The sequence below is a fragment of the Symphalangus syndactylus genome, chromosome 17 (assembly GCF_028878055.3).
Source record: "Symphalangus syndactylus isolate Jambi chromosome 17, NHGRI_mSymSyn1-v2.1_pri, whole genome shotgun sequence".
NCBI classification, from domain to species: Eukaryota; Metazoa; Chordata; class Mammalia; order Primates; family Hylobatidae; genus Symphalangus; species Symphalangus syndactylus.
This window is the reverse complement of record NC_072439.2, coordinates 92,382,133-92,400,721: the sequence shown is the minus strand read 5'-3', so window position 1 is coordinate 92,400,721 and position 18,589 is coordinate 92,382,133. Positions and strand designations below refer to the sequence as shown.

Below are 18,589 nucleotides of genomic sequence, written 5' to 3'. Positions count from 1 at the left end.
TTGTTTCCGAAGCAACTCTGGGAAATTACAATACTAAAATACTAATCTGAAATTGTCACCACCGACCACAGACATCAGAGTTCCCCATGAATCCCAACACATTAATAGGGGAACTGTTTGGCCTTTATATTGGCCTGTGTCAGTAATATGGCTAATACTGAATAGTTTGATTGATTACTTCAACACAATGTTTCATATTAAATGTAGAGATTTGGGTATTTTCCCCCTTTCTCTGAACCTATAAATTTTTATGTCCTTAATGAAAATTTGACATAAATAAAACAGGAATGTGTACTGTATTTCATAACAAAGGGGCTTACACGACCAAACTTTATTAAAAGGAATGCTTTCTCAAATAACATCCTTCCAACCACAAAGATGTATGCAAACATAGTCAGAGTTGTATCTTATGACAGGCAGAAAAATAAACTCGAGAACAAAGAAATACGTCTTCCTTCTTTAATCATTCAGTTAACCAGTGGAAAATAAACCTAAGCATACTTTTAGTCTTCATTGTGAGAATCAAATTCTTTACATTTTGATTCTTCATTGCTCCCTTGCCTCCTTCTTTTCTCTGTTTATGAACTCTCAAAGGATTAGTAATACCAATCTGACTGAAGAAGACGACCCAACCAAATGTCAAAATGTATTTATCTGTACAAGACTGAAGGGAAATCACCAAGTTGATAGCTTAGACAGAAAAACACAGCTGTTCCATCTTTCCAGCAGTCTAAGAAATATGAGTGTCCCCAAAAACAAACAAAATATGCTAAGGCATGTTTCCAATGAGTACTAAGTCTTCTTGGATAAAATGAAATGAAGTTAATATGAATCCTGTTTAACTATAAATTTATTAATTGAAGACCAGAAGGATTACTTAGTTATTACTATTCACCAAGCCTGTTCCTTAGGAGGATCTTTCCATTCAAAATACTTTAAGTGAAGGAACTACTGCATAGCAATGTTGGAATTCCAACAACACACTGTAGGGGGACTGGTATATGGCTAGTGTTTAGTAAGTATGTTGGATTAAATCATATTATTTAGCTCAATGTTCTGTTTTTTAATACATTGTCTGACCATAACAGGTCACTGTTGCTTAGTTATGAATGACAACAAAAATTACTACCATCCAATACCATTTGCATTTATTGTACATTCTAGGACCAGCATATAATCATTCTTGGGTACTGCTAAGATAAAATCAGTCCCAAAGGTAGAACAGAATCTCCTTGATCATAAAAGCTTGCTGCATACTTTGTTCCTAATACATAACTGTTCCGGTCTTACCATTTTCAGTCATTGAAATGTGTCAAAGCTCCTATTTGGTCTCCAGCATAAGAAGACCTCCACCATTTAAGGACGAGAAATGTGGTAAATAATCAAAAATAGTCTCACCATTCCATCTTATATACAGGTGGGGGTCAAAGAAATTCAAGAAGATAAATGAAAGCCAAGTGTCTAGCAAACACTCTGCAATGGGTGAACATCACGGTGGACTCACTCTGGGAGGAGAACAAATATGCAGAGCTCATGCTTGGCTTCGCAAGCATGGCAGAGTGTTCTTTCATAGGTTTGCTGTCTTTCTGGTTGTATGGTGCAGAATAGCAGAAGCTCCCGGTGACAACATCTCACTGTTACAGGCCCCCTTAGCCAAGCTTTCTTAGCCGAGAGTGGCCAAGAGGATAGTTTTAGGAAAGACAGTGTGGATGTGCATTGTTATCTTTGTCAAATAGGATGTCCCAGGTATGAAAGAAAGTTTTATTGAGAAAAGACAAAAATATTTTACTGAAACATATTCATCAGAAGAATAAATTCTGGGGAACTATCATATAGCATGGTGACTATAATTATAATGTGCTGTGTATTTGAAATGCTAAGAAAAATTCTACATGCTCTCATCACACACAAAAAATGATTATATGAGGTGAGGAATATGTTAATTAGCTTGAAGCCAAGCTAATTAACATAATCATTCCACACTGTGTGCATATATCAAAACATCACATTTTACCTCATACATTTTTTATTTGTCAATGAAAATAAATACACAATAATAGTAAGTAATTTTAAAGTCCTCCTCTCCCAAAACAACATATTTTAATTGGCTTGATATACTAATTATAAATACCTATTAAGTACCCGCGATATATCTGACATGGTGTTAATAATTATAGTATATACAATTTCTCAATTATAGCAACAATTCTATAGGATTCAAATGAGGAAAACAAGGCTTAGAGGGAAGTAACTTGTCCTAGTTTTACACCTAGCGAGTTAGCAAGTAGTAGGTACGTTTTCCATTTTAAATGGACTATTGAAATAGCGCCTCTCAGATGGTAATCCTGCCCCAGTTTCTTACTCTTGTCCTGTCTTCCAACACACACACACACACACACACACACACACACACACACACACACACACCCCTCCTTTTCTGTCATTATCACCAGAGTGATCACACTATAGCAGAGATACGGCTATGAACTCATTATTATTAAAAAGAAAACAGTGACCTACACTGCAACTCTTCTGCTAAATAACCATCTATGGCTTCCTACTGTTCATGGGACAGAGTGCTCTGTTTGGTACCAAGGTGCTTCATAATGTAATCCTCACACATGAACCCTTTCCTTTTCATGTATTTCATGAATCTACCAAACTTACTTTCCCTATATATCCTCAGAAGTTTCTCACATCAGGGCTTTGCTCATATGGTTTTCTAGATTTGAAGCACTCTTCACCCAATTTTAAAACGGGCATTCAAAGCCATTTATCTTTTAAGACTCAGTGGAAATGTGACTGTACTTAAGACGTAAAAGGGTTTAAGAAAGATTCAAATATTATCTTCCTTAACCCTTAAAAGATAAAGATAAATCCTCAAAGTGAACACCAAGAAAAGTTAGTGATGTTGGCCCCTGTGGATAAAAACAAACAAACAAACACACAACAAACTAAGTTACATCACAGGGTACAAATAGTAAAATCTAAAAACTGAAAAAACATAAATCCTGATTTGAGGCTTCCATTTGTCTATTTTGTTGATCATTTCTGATAAGTATAACAGTGTTGAAATAAATGTATGTGTTCTTTGAAAATTTCCATGTCTATAGATTTTTATTGGCTATTTCACTTCTTTACTCCTTCTCAGGCTTTTATCTATAGTTAAGACATCCCAGCAAATCACTAAAACTGTTTCTAGATATGTAAAATTGTATAATAATTCTTCTATGTATGCCTAACATAGTTTGTTGTGTGGATCAAATTCATTAATTCATCCAGTATACTTTTATAGCATATTTAAACATGTCAGGATTATGCTGTGAAGAAAAAAATACGCTTGAGACACTTTGTACATTATTCAATTCTTCACAATATAATCAGCAGTCGAGGTGAAAGCCCTTTGAAAACTCTAAAATCTTTCACTGTGTAAGGCATTGTTAAAATTGTGTAATGAATACTTAAAGATATATCATTCACCTTTGAGGTCAATGCCACACAACCTCCATCTGCTATCCAACAATTGTCCTTTAGAGAGAATTGTGTTAAAAAAAAAAAAAGAAAAAGAATCTGTGGAAAAAGACTCAGTGCTTATTAGTGTTATTTGGCCTTTCTTAAGTTTTTATAAACTGGTTTAGTCCTAGTTTCAACAGTGAGATTTCTCCAAAAATATAATTAGTAACATATTATTAGTAGTCAACATCTTTTAGATTTTGTAAACTATTAAATCACTGTTTAACTGTAACTACAGTTGTAGTTAAAATGTGATGGATCTAGATCCACCTATGATTTTCCTGGAGGATAGCTTTCCATGGTAATGCTGGGAGGCAAAAAGGTTCTTAACATATTAGAACGAGAAAATATTGGCATCTGACTTTCCGTAGTGCTGTCAATCACTGTAGGGTACAACCTAAACCTGTTCACTAGTGTTTGCATTCAGATTTAAGTATTGGCATTACAGGTGAGGCAATAGGCTAATCAATAGAGCTTCTTTTGTGGTTATTAATTTAATATTGGTTCATGCCCATGCTGGAGTCTGCCCTTACACACATTTACTGGCAAGTGTATATTTAGACAGCACTTTTTTTGCTTCTCATTGTTTTAGGGATGTTTCATTTTCAGGTTCTTTCAGGATAACCATTATATGACTCATCCAATGGACAATTAATCACCATGTTTTCATTTTCTGTTCTTTGCTTTCTGTGGCACTTTCAGATCACGAATCCCTCATGGCAGCTGGTATTCTTAGGAAACAGTTTAATTTCAATGTTGGAATGAAATCAAAACAAAAATATTCTTATGACGACAAATCTGAGCCTACTCAAGGAAGTTTTGATTAACAAAAATGAAAAAGTATACATTTTAAGATTCACTTTAAATTTTTGAAAAATTTTCCAGTTTTTGGCAGAAGAGGCACATCTTGTTTTATTTCATTTCACTTTATTGTGCTTGGCAGATGCTGTGTTTTTTACAAATTGAAAGTTTGTAACAACTCTGTGTGGAACAAGGCTATCTGTGCATCAGCACCATTCTTCTAACAGCAGGTGCTCAATTTTTTGCTTCTGTGTCACATATTGGTGACTCTACCAATATATCAAACTTTTTCATAATCATGATCTCTATTACGGTGATCTGTGATCAGTGATCTTTGGTGTTTTTGTTTTGGGGCACCGTGAACCACACCCATATAAGACTGAAGTAATCGATAAATGGTGTGTGTGTTCTGACTGCTCCACCAACTGGCCATTCTCTGATCTGTTTTCTTCCACTTCAGCCTCCCTATTCCCTGAGACATCCCAATATTAAAATTGGGCCAGGCCGGGCACTGTGGCTCATGCCTGTAATCCCATCACTTTGGGAGGCCAAGGCGGGCGGATCACTTGAGGTCAGGAGTTTGAGAGCAGCCTGGCCAACATGGCAAAACCGTGTCTCTATTAAAAATACAAAAATTAGCTTGGTATGGTCCCAGCTACTCAGGAGGCTGAGGCAGGAGAATCGCTTGAACCTGGGAGGCGGAAGTTGCAGTGAGCCAAGATCGCGCTACTGCACTCCAGCCTGGGTGATAGAGTGAGACTCCACCTCAAAATTAAATAAATTAAAAAAACAAACAAACAAAATAGAGCCAAATAATAACCCTAAAACGGCCTCTAAGTGTTCACATGAATGGAAGAGTCACATGCCTCTCACTTTCAATCAAAAAATAGAAACGATTACGTGAGGGGAAGCCATGTTGAAAGCTGAAATAGGCCCAAAGCTAGGTCTCTTGTTCCAAACAGTTAGCCAAATTATGATTGCAAAGGAAAATTACTGAAGGCTGTTAAAAGTCCCATTCCAGTGAACATACAAATAAAAAAGTAAATCTGCCTTATTGCTGGTATCGAGAAAATTAGAGAGGTCTGGATAAAGGATCAAAGAAGTCACAACATTCCCTTAAACCAAAGCCTAATCCAGAACAAGACCATACTATGATCCATGATACTATAAACTGAGGTGAGAAGGCTAAAGAAGAAAAGTCAGAAGCTGGCAAAAGTTTGGTTCATGAGATTTAAGCAAAGAAGTCATTTTCATAACATGAACGTGCAAGGTGAGGCAGCAAGTGCTGATATAGAAGTTGCAGCAAGTTACCCAAAAGATCTCGCTAAGATAGCTGATAAAGGTGGCTACATACTAAACAACACATTTTATTTTTTGTTTTGAGGTTTCAACTTAATATTTATTACACATTCATTGCAGATAACTGCTAAGCCCTCAAAACACACAGCTTAGTATCACACAATTTCATCTTCAAGGACTACAGAAATACACCAACTGTATATAAACAATCTTGTGGAAATATGTAGGAGAGAACAGTAATTTGAGTGAGAAAAATATGGCACTAAAGGGTTTGGGATGGATATGTTGCACAAGCAAAAAGTTCAGAGGCTTGAAAATATGGTCAACCATTAATCTCGGGCCGGGCGCGTGGCTCACGCTTGTAATCCCAGCACTTTGGGAGGCCGAGGCGGGCGGATCACGAGGTCAGGAGATCGAGACCACGGTGAAACCCCGTCTCTACCAAAAATACAAAAAATTAGCCGGGCGTGGTGGCGGGCGCCTGTAGTCCCAGCTACTCGGAGAGGCTGAGGCAGGAGAATGGCATGAACCCGGGAGGCGGAGCTTGCAGTGAGCCGAGATCGCGCCACTGCACTCCAGCCTGGGCGACAGAGCAAGACTCCGTCTCAAAAAAAAAAAAAAAAAAAAAAAAAAAAAAAAAAAAAAAAAAAAACCATTAATCTCGTATTTCACCCAGTAACCCTAGCCCTTAGTCACCATGCCCTCCATCATCTTTTTACCTCTGCCTCTTCTATTTTTGCCACTTGTCCCTTGCAGCTCTGTCAACTCCCTTACCTCTAGTTTATTCTTCTTCCCATTTACTACAGCTTAACGTTTGTGGGGGAGTATTGCACCAAGCTATTTCAAAAGCAGGAAAAGTCCAACTGCTCCAATAAGTTTACAAATAGAAATTTATACTAACAGGGACGCTTTCAAAATCTTAAATTACATAAGTGTTATTTATGTTAGCACGAAATTTTTTTAAACCTAAATACTTGACAATAGGACACTGTTGGATAATTTAACATCTTCATAAGAAATTATTAAACCATTAAAATTTGTTTTTCAAGAAATATTTCATAATAAGGTAGATAACATATGCTTTTCTAACATGGAATTATATGTCACTGCAGCTGAAGCAAAACATCCTGTTCACTGGGTAAAAGGCACACATGGACCTGCTTTATGTGTTTTTACTTCAGTGCAATTAAAAAAATACTGTAATTGTAATTTCAGAACTTCAGAATTTCACTAGGTACCAGTGTTCTTTCCTTTTTTCATATGGGAAAAGAAAATTCCTTTGAAAACCATTTGAAGCTTGGACAAAAATTCCACACCTATATTCCTCAGGATCACTTTGCAGAGTCTTCAAGACTCAGATACAGCGAAGCTTCAACTTAACCTTTCAGAGGAGACATTCTATTGATAGTTTGCATGGTCTCGTCAGCCAAGAGAATGTTGGTGGCAATCGCAGTGCAGGAGTGAAGAAGCTGTTTCTTTACACAATAGTTATCCCATACTCCTATTTCTGCTGCTACCGTTGGCTCACCTATGTTGAGGTCCACATCCACAAGCTGACTGATTCCGAATATTCTGCTTGAATTTCAACTAACGTTCTTGAAGGTCAAAAGCAGAATTCTGAGCAAGAACCTTGGGAATAATTGAGCCATGCATCAGTAAATGCTTGAACTCCAAGCTATGCACTGCCCTTTACACTGGGCTTATATTTAATCTGCCATTGCTTATATTCTGCCATTGCCACTTCCACGGCACCAGCACCTGGAACTACACAGCCATCATTAATAGCTCTTCTGATAGCCCTGAAGCCATCTCTGATGGCATCTTTGATTTGAGAGAGTGTGTGCTTATTTGGTCCTTTGATCAATAATGTGACAGAGTGAGGATTGTTACATTTCTCAGTAAAGGTGAACTTCTCTTCTCTCAATGTATACTCATGCACAAAAACTGCACGTCCCAAGCAGTCAGGATTTAGGTCATCAAAATAAATCAGACCTACCCTGACAAAAGCAAGAGTCAACCTCTCCATATTTCTACTTTTCGCTCTGCGTAGAGCTACTATGCCTTCTTTTGCAAGAACATCTAAGGAAAAGAGATTAATTCCCTTTTGATAATAACAACAAATCCTTCATCTGAATCACCACAGATTTTCCTTTTCAGTTCTACTATTTTTTTTAACTCTATGTTCAATGAAGTTTCTTTCTGATTTTATGATTTTTTTCTCTCTCTTCTTCACTCTTGTGAATAAAAAAGGCCAGAATTTACCTCCTTTTTTCTTATTCTAATGACACACTACACTTGAGGATGTATGCATCTTCCACCCTTTTCTTCATCTCAGGATGCCGTGCTCCATGGTCCAAAACAGGCCTCTAATTAAGCTTGTATCAGCCTCAGGTTTATGTTTCATCTCCATGATCTCAAATATGCAGAGATCAATAGGTTCATCTTGTTTGTTAATAGCCAAAATGGAGTCCAATACAGCCTATTTTAAGACGTCTGCAAGTTCAGCATGAGCTTTAGTACAAAGAGATGTTCTGGCCACATCTCTTAAGCGTTTCTATGTGCATCTCTCTGCTTACTTTGACTTGTTCCAAGAACTGAAGGGCCCTTACCTTTGCAACCTCAAATCCTTCAGTGATTATTCTGGGATGAAGGCCTTCAGAAATGTAGAGGTTGGCCTGTTTCAGTAGCTCTCTAATTATTAGGACATGGTAAGTCATACCATCACCGGTTATATCATCCTGAGCTGTTGCTACTTTTGCTATTAAGTTGTGGGGTGGAGGGATGGGGGAGGGATAGCATTAGGAGATACACCTAATGCTAAATGACGAGTTAATGGGTGTAGCACACCCACATGGCACACGGATACATATGTAACAAACCTGCACATTGTGCACATGTACCCTAAAACTTAAAGTACAATAATAAAAAAAAGAATGCATTTAATAGCATTTGCATTTCATGAATTTGCATTTTGTGAAGTGGCACATGGCCGTCTTTAGTACGCTTGATGTGTCCAGCACAGAAACAGGCATCCTCGTGATGCCCTTGGATCCCAGGTTGGTCCTCAGTATGTCCTGTAGCCCCTGCACCACACTGATGTTGAACACTAAAACCACCTGCACTTGGGCCACCTCAGCCTTGGGGTTCTGGGTCTTCCTGGCAGCCATGGCTGCTCAAGAGGAGGAAGAGCAAAAGACCTGTGCTGAGATCCCAGAGCCAGTATAGGCTGTAGAAGACCCGGATAGTGCCTCCCACTATCCGGGTCTTCTGCAAATTTTGAGTATACTTAAAACAACCTCATGTTGGGAGAAGACGCCATCTAGAACTTTCATAAAGAGCGGAAGTCAATTCCTAGTTTCAAAGCTGCCAAGGATAAGCTGACTCTCTTGTTAGGGGCTAATGCAGATGGTAACTTTAAGTTGAAGCCAAATCTCATTTGCCATTCTTAAAATCCTGGGTCCGTTAGAATTATGCTAAATCTGCTCCGAAGATGTGACTCTATTGCTGCAACTTCATGATAGAACTTGAATGGGTGAAGAGTTTCTTCTTATGAATGAGCCAAAAAAGGTGTTTTGTTTTTTAAAGATGGAATCTACTCCTGGTGGACATGCTGTAAATATTTTGAAATGACAGCAAAGGATTTAGAATATTATATAAACTTAGTTGATAAAGCAGTGGCAGGGTTTGGAGGACTAACTTCAATTCTGAGAGAAGTTTTACAGCATCACACACTACAGAGACATCTTTTGGGACAAGAGTGTTCTTGAGTTAATTGATAGAACAAACTTCATTATTGCTTTAAGAAATCCTCACAGCCTCCCCAACCTTCAGCAACCACCACTCTGATCAGTCAGCAACCATTAACGTCGACGTAAAATCCTACACCAGCAAAAAGATCAGGACCTGCTGAAGGCCCAGGTGATGGTTAGCATTTTTTAGCCAGAGTATTTTTATTTAAGGGGTATGTACATTGTTTTGTTGACATAATACTATTGCACACTTAATAGAATATAGTATATCATAAACATAATGTTTATATGCACAAGAAAACCCAAAATTTTGTGTGGCTCACTTTATTGCAAAATTCACTTTATTGTGGTGGTCTGGAACTGAATTGCTAATATCTCTAAGGTACACCTGTGTTGGAAAATCATTTGAAAGCCATGTTTTAGTAGAGAGCACCATTGGAATAGTAAGCCAGAAAGGTCTATAGGAATTGCCTCCATCCGATCTTTGTACCTCAGAGATAGAGGAAATGAAGTCTATGGAATCAATTCAATTTGGCTATGGTGACTCCTCAACTTAGCAGCAAAGCCCAAGACCCCAGTGCTATTTCAGCACACTTCACTGTCTCACACAAAGTGGGTTCTTAAAACCTTACTTTGTGAATGAAAAGCACATTCTCATCTGATAACATGCTTCTGACACTGTGGTTGGAAAAGTACGAGTGCACACAAGGAAAAGAATGACTTTTCAGATTCTCTAGATTCTTTTCTGATAGTTTAGCTATTACATATAGATAATCTGAAACATTAAAAGAAACAAAGAATATAATTCATCCAGGGAGTAGATTCTGCCAGACTCTTGAAAAATGAATTTAAGATAAGTTCTGAAGAATGATTATGAAGTGTCAAGCAATTGGCAGTAGTAGGAAGAGCATCCCAGGCAGAGAGAATAGTGTAAGCAAAATCCTTAAAGTAGGAAATCTCCCGGCACTTTTTCAAATGTGAAATAAAACCACTATGGTTGGAATATAGTGAGTGAAGCAAAAGTTGATGTTGAAAAAGTGGATAAACATCAGCCTATTCAGGCCTTATGGACCACGCTGAGGAATTATATTTTACCTTTTATTGTTATAGAAAAACTTTAAAACATCTTAAGCCAAGAAAGGGGATGATATAAACTTTAGAAAAGATTCTTCTCAGTTCCATATGCATTATTTGTAAGAAAAAGAGAATAATGGAGGTGAGATCATCAGGCAGGAGGTTTATTGTGATAAGCCAAGAGAATACTAGTGATTATTTGAAGACTGGAAAGGTAGCAGGGGAGTTGGAGAGGAATGCACAGACTTGAAGTTAATTTTGGAAGTAGAACTAACAGATTTTGAACAAGCTTCTCTGGTTAGACTAAAATGTTTGTTCAAAATTATATAATTGAGTAATATTGCTTATTTGATTATATAATTTGATATACCTCTTTTTTTGATTCCTTCTTCACTTACATAGACCAGAAACTGTCAGATCCTCACAAACTGTCAGAGAAGCTATTAGCTAGGCTTTATTTTGTCCCCAGGGCACACATCTTTAGTCAGTGTCTATAAAATCCGTCTTTTCCACATTCAGATTCTGATTTATCCACTCAACAGTTGTGAGAACATGGACAAGTCATAAAACTCTTTAAACTCATTTCCATGAGGAAAAGAAAACACTTCCCACTAGTCTCCCCCCATCTTAATTTGGTATTTGCTGTGAGGCTTAGTAAGATAATAGGGACATCATAGTTTCCAAAAAAATTAAAAGCCCTTTTATCACACTTCTCCCTTAAACACACACACACACAAACACACACATACACACATTTAAAACCACGAAAGAGATGTTTTAAGACACAAATATACAAGGACAATATTGGAAGAGACTTTTCTTTCAACCTTACCAGTCTAAGGAGAAAGACTAACATCATATCGAGAATTCAAGCGAGTATCCTTACGGGTAGCAAGCCAAGCCAAGCACTCAGAGAATTTAATCCACTTCTGGATCTGATTCATTAGACAAAATGGGCTGGGAGCGGTGGCTCACACCTGTAATCCCAGCAATTTGGGAGGCCAAGGCAGGTGGATCACGAGGTCAAGAGATCGAGACAATCCTGACCAACATGGTGAAACACCATCTCTGCTAAAAATACAAACATTAGCTGGCCATGGTGGTGCGTGCCTGTAGTCCCAGCTACTCGGGAGGCTGAGGCAAAAGAATCGCTTGAACCAGGGGGCGGAGGTTGCAGTGAGCCAAGGTCGTGCCACTGCACTCCAGCCCGGTGACAGAGTGAGACTCCATCTCATAAAAAAAAAAAAAAAAAGGAAATGACAACTGCCAAGGATGGACAAATACCTGAAGGTCACCTCTAATATAAAAGATATAGACAAAAATAAACAGAATAAAAAACAACTTGGACGGAACAGAGCTTGTGTGAACAGCAAACAGAAAGAACTTTAGTAAAACTATAATTTTAAAGTTCAGAGAAATAAGAAAAACATTTCAGCCGGCCATGAAACAAGAAGTGCTATAACAAAATCAAAGTACAAAAACATGTAATAGTAGAGGTGAGGAACTCAATAGAAAATTTGAAAAAAAACAGGTTCAGGAAATGATGAAAAGAGAACAGCAAGTTGAGAAAATATAACATGGGAAAAAATATTAAGAAAAACGGCGTGAGTTCAGGAGGTCCAACATATAAGTGAGAGGACCTCTAGAAACAGAACAAAAAAAGAAAGAAAAGGAAATTACTTATAAAATATAAATAAATATAGTATATAGTATATAAATAAAGTATATATTTCCAGAAACAATTTCCTGAAAAATACACTATTAACTGATATAAGTGGAATAAAACACATCCAAATTGAGGAAATACGGGAACATAGGATGCAAAGAGAAAAATCTTACAGCCTTCCAGGGAAGAGAAAATAAAATTAGATATCACATATAAGATTGAGATTCAAAGTGTCTCTGTAGTTCTCAGAGAAACAATGCTTGAGAAATGCCTTCAAAATTTTAAGCTAAATAATGAGAAACCTAAAATTTTAATCTAGACTAATTAAAAATTAAATCTGGTAATATATTGAAAACATTTTAGTTTAGTTCACAACATAAAGTTCATGAACCATTGCTCAAAAAGCTTCTGATTTTGCCTTTAACTTCAATACAGGATCTAAGGGATCTAGCAACAGAGACAAGTTAGGGGAATCCTCAGGGTCATGCTGAAGGGCAGTTCCAGATGACAGTGAAACAGACGTAAAGAGCAACCAGTTAGATTAAGCAGTGTGAACCAAGAAACAGACACGCTAACGGCTATTACTACTAAGAATCCTTCAGCTCTGGGATACCTGGCTCAGGTTACTATCAACCTGGACCACATGCTAACGAAGTCCCCACTCTTGCTTCTAGGCACTCTTGTCAGCTGAGGACATTCACTCTACCATACTGAAATTTTCTGAGAGCTGGAAGTTGGTCATGGTGAGCCTAGAAGAAAAAACAAATCAAACCATCCCACTCTCGAACCATATTCATGCCAGATATCCAGTATTCGGCTCATTTTACAGATCTGTCAGATGCCAGACTGTGGAGCTTTCTGTATCTCCTGGGGCTCATTCACTACCTTTCCCATTTAATTCTCCAAAAGAAATTCTTATAACTTCAAAAGGAAGCTGAAAAATATACTATGATCTAAAGACTCTACCTAAACTATTTTCTACTAGGATCCTTGTTCTGATGACAATGTGGCTTTTCTTACACTCTTTGGTGTTTCCCACTCAATTTTTCTATGTATAGATTTCCATATTTATTTATATATAAATAATTGAAAAATAATTTTAAAATCAGTAAGAAAAAGAGACGCAAGATGTGTGATGCTTAGCATAGTGCCTGATACATAGTGAAGTTTCAATGTATCACAAGTGCAATTGTTCAAATTTTATGTAGTCCTTAAATTTCTTGGATTTCCATGAAAGCTCCTGTTTGCCTGCTCACACCAGTGCCTAAAGGCTGAATGAGTAGTGACCTTTTCTTGGCGTTTCCAACTCCCCTCTAGACCTTCAGTTTTTCCGTTCTTATAATATTGGATGAGGTCTAGTTTTTATATTAAATCCCTTATTCACATGATACCCACAGTGGCTCTGTTTCCCTGACCAATAAAGTTGTGATAATGTGCTCTAAGGTCTCTTCCAAATCTGACATTCTATGATTCTCTTAGTTCCGTCCCATATGATATTATATGATTTACGTATATCTCAGTAAATAGCAAGAAGCAGATTCAGGCCCATTCATTCGTTTTCAGCAGACAACAAGGAAGTTCAGCCTACTATAAATTTTCCTGTACTTCCCAGAACACCAAGAACTGAGTTCTCAGATTTCAAATATATAACCAATAAAAGAGTTTACAATGACTGCATATGAATTAAATAGACACACAGGCTTACCTGCATAATAGTATATATTTACAGCACATGTGCTTAAAATAAGTTAAATAAGAAATAACAACCCCTTCTATTCATGCTGCTTAAGTATACAAAGATAAAATGCAAACTAAAGATTTGTACAATAACTAAGGCCAAGCTGTCTCCACCCATCGACTCCTTCCCATTAATCCTCAATTGTTGCAAAAATATTTAGCTTGTACCCGAAGAAGAACAATATCTCAGAAACTATTCCAAGACAATAAATCAAGAAAGCTGGCTTGTTCACATTTTTTCTTTCTTTTTTTTTTTTTTTTTTTTTTTTTGCCATTCTTGAGGTAAACCTCCCACAGAGAAAGTTATGCCATGCAATGGATGCAGCATAATGAATGAAAATATATTTGTCACCCATGGATTCTTTTCTGTGGCACAGTTCCAATCCACAATCCTGGACAGAAAAAAAGGTTGTGCTCATGTGTGTGTTTGTGTGTATGTGTGTTGTATGGTTTCTTAACTTTATAATTGCAGCTGTTCAAACATTTATCATTTTATGCTACAAAATAAGGAATTCACGGGAGTACAGAAAAGCAGCATATTCTTCCATCAGTTTAGCATTTGTTCTGGGATTTAAACAAAATAAATCAAGAATGCATGTGGTTTTCATGTAAACTAGTCTGGCTCCTCCAAATAAATTCCAAAATTATTCATTCTTTGCAACCTTCTTCTGCTGAAAGCCTTACCAATCCACCTTTACATGCCACTTTAGTTATGAAAGTTATTTTACAGTTTAAAGATGCTTTTATATACATAAAATAGGGCAGCAGAATATAGGAGGAAGAGACACTGCCTTTGGAGTCCGAAGATCCTTACCATCTGTGCAAAAAAGTGGGTGGGACAGTGGAGGTGGGAGCCTCCACTATTTTGAACCTCAAGTTTCTTGGAAAATTTCTGTCAGACTTAGATGAGATCATTCATGTGAAGGTGATTTGTGAAAGGTCTAGAATGAGACAAAGAAAGAGTATCAAATCAAGAGGCATGCAGTCAATTTGCATTTTATAGATGAGGATCAGCCATTAAACAATCCACTAAAAATTAAACAGAGGCATGTCAAAACAAGAAATACAAAGTCTTGACTCCAAGTGCAATATTCTCTCCACTCCACCTCACTGCCCCTTGTTGTTTTCCTCTCCTTTTCCTGAAATCTTTTTCTCCCCAGTATAGACTACATCATCTAAAGTAGAAATGATAAAAAAGAGCATGTGATTGGAATTTAAACTTTCTGAGTCTAAATCTGAGCTTGCTCTCTCTCTCACTTGTTTTGTGACTTTTGAGTATATTAACTTCTCTTTGCCTCAATTTTACCATCAGTAAAATTAAGATAAAATTGACATCAACATCGTAGTGCTGATTTGAAGATTATATGAGCCAGCAAATGTAAAGTACTTAGAATAATGACTGGTAGGTAGAAAATATTCAACAAATGTTAACTGTTTTTATGTAAACGATCCCATAGTGTCACCATGTTAATGTGATCTATTGTGCTGGATTTGCCATAATAGTCAAAGCAACATCACTCATACCTGGTACCCTTAAAAGCATTGGTGAATAATGCATTGCATTATTGGTGAATAATAATGCCAAAAGCATTGGCAGGAATAATATGAGCAGGATTTATTTGTGTATTTATTGTCAGAACCTGAGCAGAATATCTTAAAAGAAGTTCCAGCTTCAAAATGTACAACATCATTTAATGCTATTGCTGGAAAGTCCAGAATATATAGAACAACCATATTTGAATAAAGGCATGCTGTTTTAGTCCATTTTCTGTTGCTAAACTGAATACCTGTAATTTGTAAAGGAAAGGAATTTACTTCATAGAGTTCTGAGGGTGGGAAGTCCACGGGCAAGGAACTGCATCTGGTGAAGGGCTTCTTGCTGGTAGGACTCTGCAGCATTCCAAAACAATGCAGGGCATCACATGGTGAGGAGCCAAGTTTGCTAAATGGGCTTTTATAACAGATACACTCTTGTGATAACCCATTAATTCATTAATCCGTGAATGGATTGATCTATTCATGAAGGCAGAGTGCACATAACTCAACAACCTCTTAAAGGCCCCACCTCTTAATACTGGTACATTGGGGAATAAGTTTCAACATGAGTTTCAGAGGTGACAAGCTCAAACCATAGCAATGTACATTACTTATTTCTTTTTGATTAAAACTGTAGAATCTTTGAAAGGGCTAGGAATGACTACAAAATATACAAGATGAACTATTTTCTATGCTTAGACAGAATTATTTGGAAGCTAATTAGCAGAAGCCTCCTTTAATATATCTATAGTAAGTGGGGTACACCAGAAACACAATTCCTAAAATGTCAGGATGTAAAGGGAATCTGGGGTCACCCCTCTCCCTATTCCACTCAATAAATAACTTTCCTCTCTAGCATTTCATATAAGCAATCTGCTAGCCATTATTTAATGTTTTGAGAGACTGAAAAATTCTCAACTAACATGGAAGCCACCTTACCACCTGATAATTTAGACTTTAGAATGTTTTTCTTTACTTTGAACACAATTTTGTTTCATAGTAACTTCCATACAGGAACTAATTCCTAGTGCAAAAAGAATGATAATATTCTATAAACAATAAGGACTACGAAAAAGTACTATAAAAATAAGTTGTGGCTGGGCACAGTGGCTCATGCTGGGAATCCCAGCACTTTGGGAGGCTGAGACAGCAAGATCACTTAAGAATCTTCCAGGACTTTGAGATCAGCCTAGGCAACATAGTGAGACCACATCTCTACAAAAAATGAAAAAAAAAAAAAAAATAGCCAGGCATGGTGGCACACGCCTGTAGGCCAACCTACTTGAGAGACTGAAGTGGGAGGATTGCTTGAGCCCAGGAGGTTGAGGTTGCAATGACCTGTGATCACACTACTGTACTCTAGCCTGGGTGACAGAGTGAGACCCTGTCTTAAAAAAAGAAAAACAAGTTATTGGTAAGCATTCTAAAATAAGCTATATTTAGGTATCATGAGATGGCTCTGACCATAATACTCCTGAAATTAGACATCTCAAGCTTCTGGTCACTTTCTATCGGTTTTCACACTAAGTATGATTCATTCCCACCCTCATTTTTTGGCCAGCTACCATAGGTGAGGCGTCCATAGGACCAACTCACACTTCATCTCTGAGCCCACAGTACGTTTTGAGTAGACATTTACTCCCTAGTGATCATTCATCTATGGATGAAATATTTGCTTCTATTTTACTCCACTCTGACCTACCTTTTCATTACTATTCACACTATTTCTGGACAAATTTAGCTAAGTGTCACTTTCAAAAACAAAGTTTTTATGGCATAAGAGGGTCTTGCAGCACAGAGAAAGTTGTAAGGTGACACTTCAGTGAGAAAGATTTGATAACAAAGTAAGCCTCATTCAGTACTGGCCCCATGAACATGTTCTCGTGCTTCTTAGCTCAGTAACTTCCACCTTATCTTTAGGTATGTTGTGTCTCTCTTTTTCTTGAGTTGAATGCATAGTTGATTTACTTTCAATCACTTTTATTTTTTAATTAATGTATTTACGGCAACATAATTTCTTCTAAATATTGTGTTGGCCTAATCTTATATATTTTCATATATGCTGCTATTGTATGTTCAGCAAATAATCAACATGTCTCAGAGCTATGGCCAGCATAGCTGGCACACCATGTAATTGCCTGTAATTGTAGTCTTCAATCCCTCTTTAACCAAAGTTTTGCTTTTCAGCTGTCTTCTTTTTATATTTTCCAAGTGGATTGTCTTCATCTATCTACCCTTTTGCTGTTAATTTCTTACTATCATCACATTATAGTCAACAAATCTGATCTCTATTATTTTTCACTTTTTAAAATTTACTAAAATTTTGTATTTCTGTGAGTTGCAAAAATATCTACTTTTTTTTTGACTGGCTCTGCCTTCTAGTTTAGAAATTTAGTATTCAGCTGTGTTCATTCTGCTATTTTAGCCCATCTGTTTTTTGTTTCTGCATTTGTATTTTTATTTTTGAAGTCTTATTTTTCTTTTCAAAACAATCTGATCATTTTTATGAATGTGGTATCCTCAAAAAAATTTAAAGGACAATAATTATATCTAGTGTTTTTCTGGTTCCTAACTTAAGACTTAGAGTTTAATTATTTGCTTTTTTTGATGTACAACTTTCTTAGTTATTCATATTTGAAATCCTAATTGGCAAATATTGGCCAATGAAGAATTTTTCACCCCAATTTACATTTTTATTGCTGTAAAGATAAATCTGTACATGTAAATCATAACTCTTTGTGGCTATTAAGAAAAGGCTGGTCAGACTGAAGGTCTATTGGGAAGCTTATACCTATGGGTGTTGCCATGTCTGCATTTAAAATCTGAAACTACTGCAGCTATCTTGCAACCATGGGGACAAATCCAAGACACCAAAGATGTCAGAATGAAAAGGTTAAAAGGCTCTAGTTTTTAATGTTATTGCTGTCACTGAATAAACGACCCTTGAGATGTCCTATCTATGGATTTGTTATTAGTTATTGTAGTTTTAACACTTTTATATAGACTGTAAATTACCTTTTCCATAATTACAGCCAAATCATCCGAATTTATATACCACCTTCGCTTTCCAAAAATTAATCAAAGCTGTCTTTTAAAATAACATATCATACCATACCACTCTCCTGCTGACATTTCTCCAGTTGCTTCTCATCTTATTTACAATAAATATAAACTCTTTGTCTGGCTTTAAAAAGCTTTCATAATCTAGGTCCTT

General features: G+C 36.8%; 1 pseudogene; it reads right to left on the bottom strand.

Annotated features, from left to right (window-relative positions):
- Window positions 1-6,989: 6,989 nt before the first annotated feature.
- Window positions 6,990-8,780, bottom strand: LOC134733346 (T-complex protein 1 subunit zeta-like; annotated as a pseudogene).
- Window positions 8,781-18,589: the final 9,809 nt, after the last annotated feature.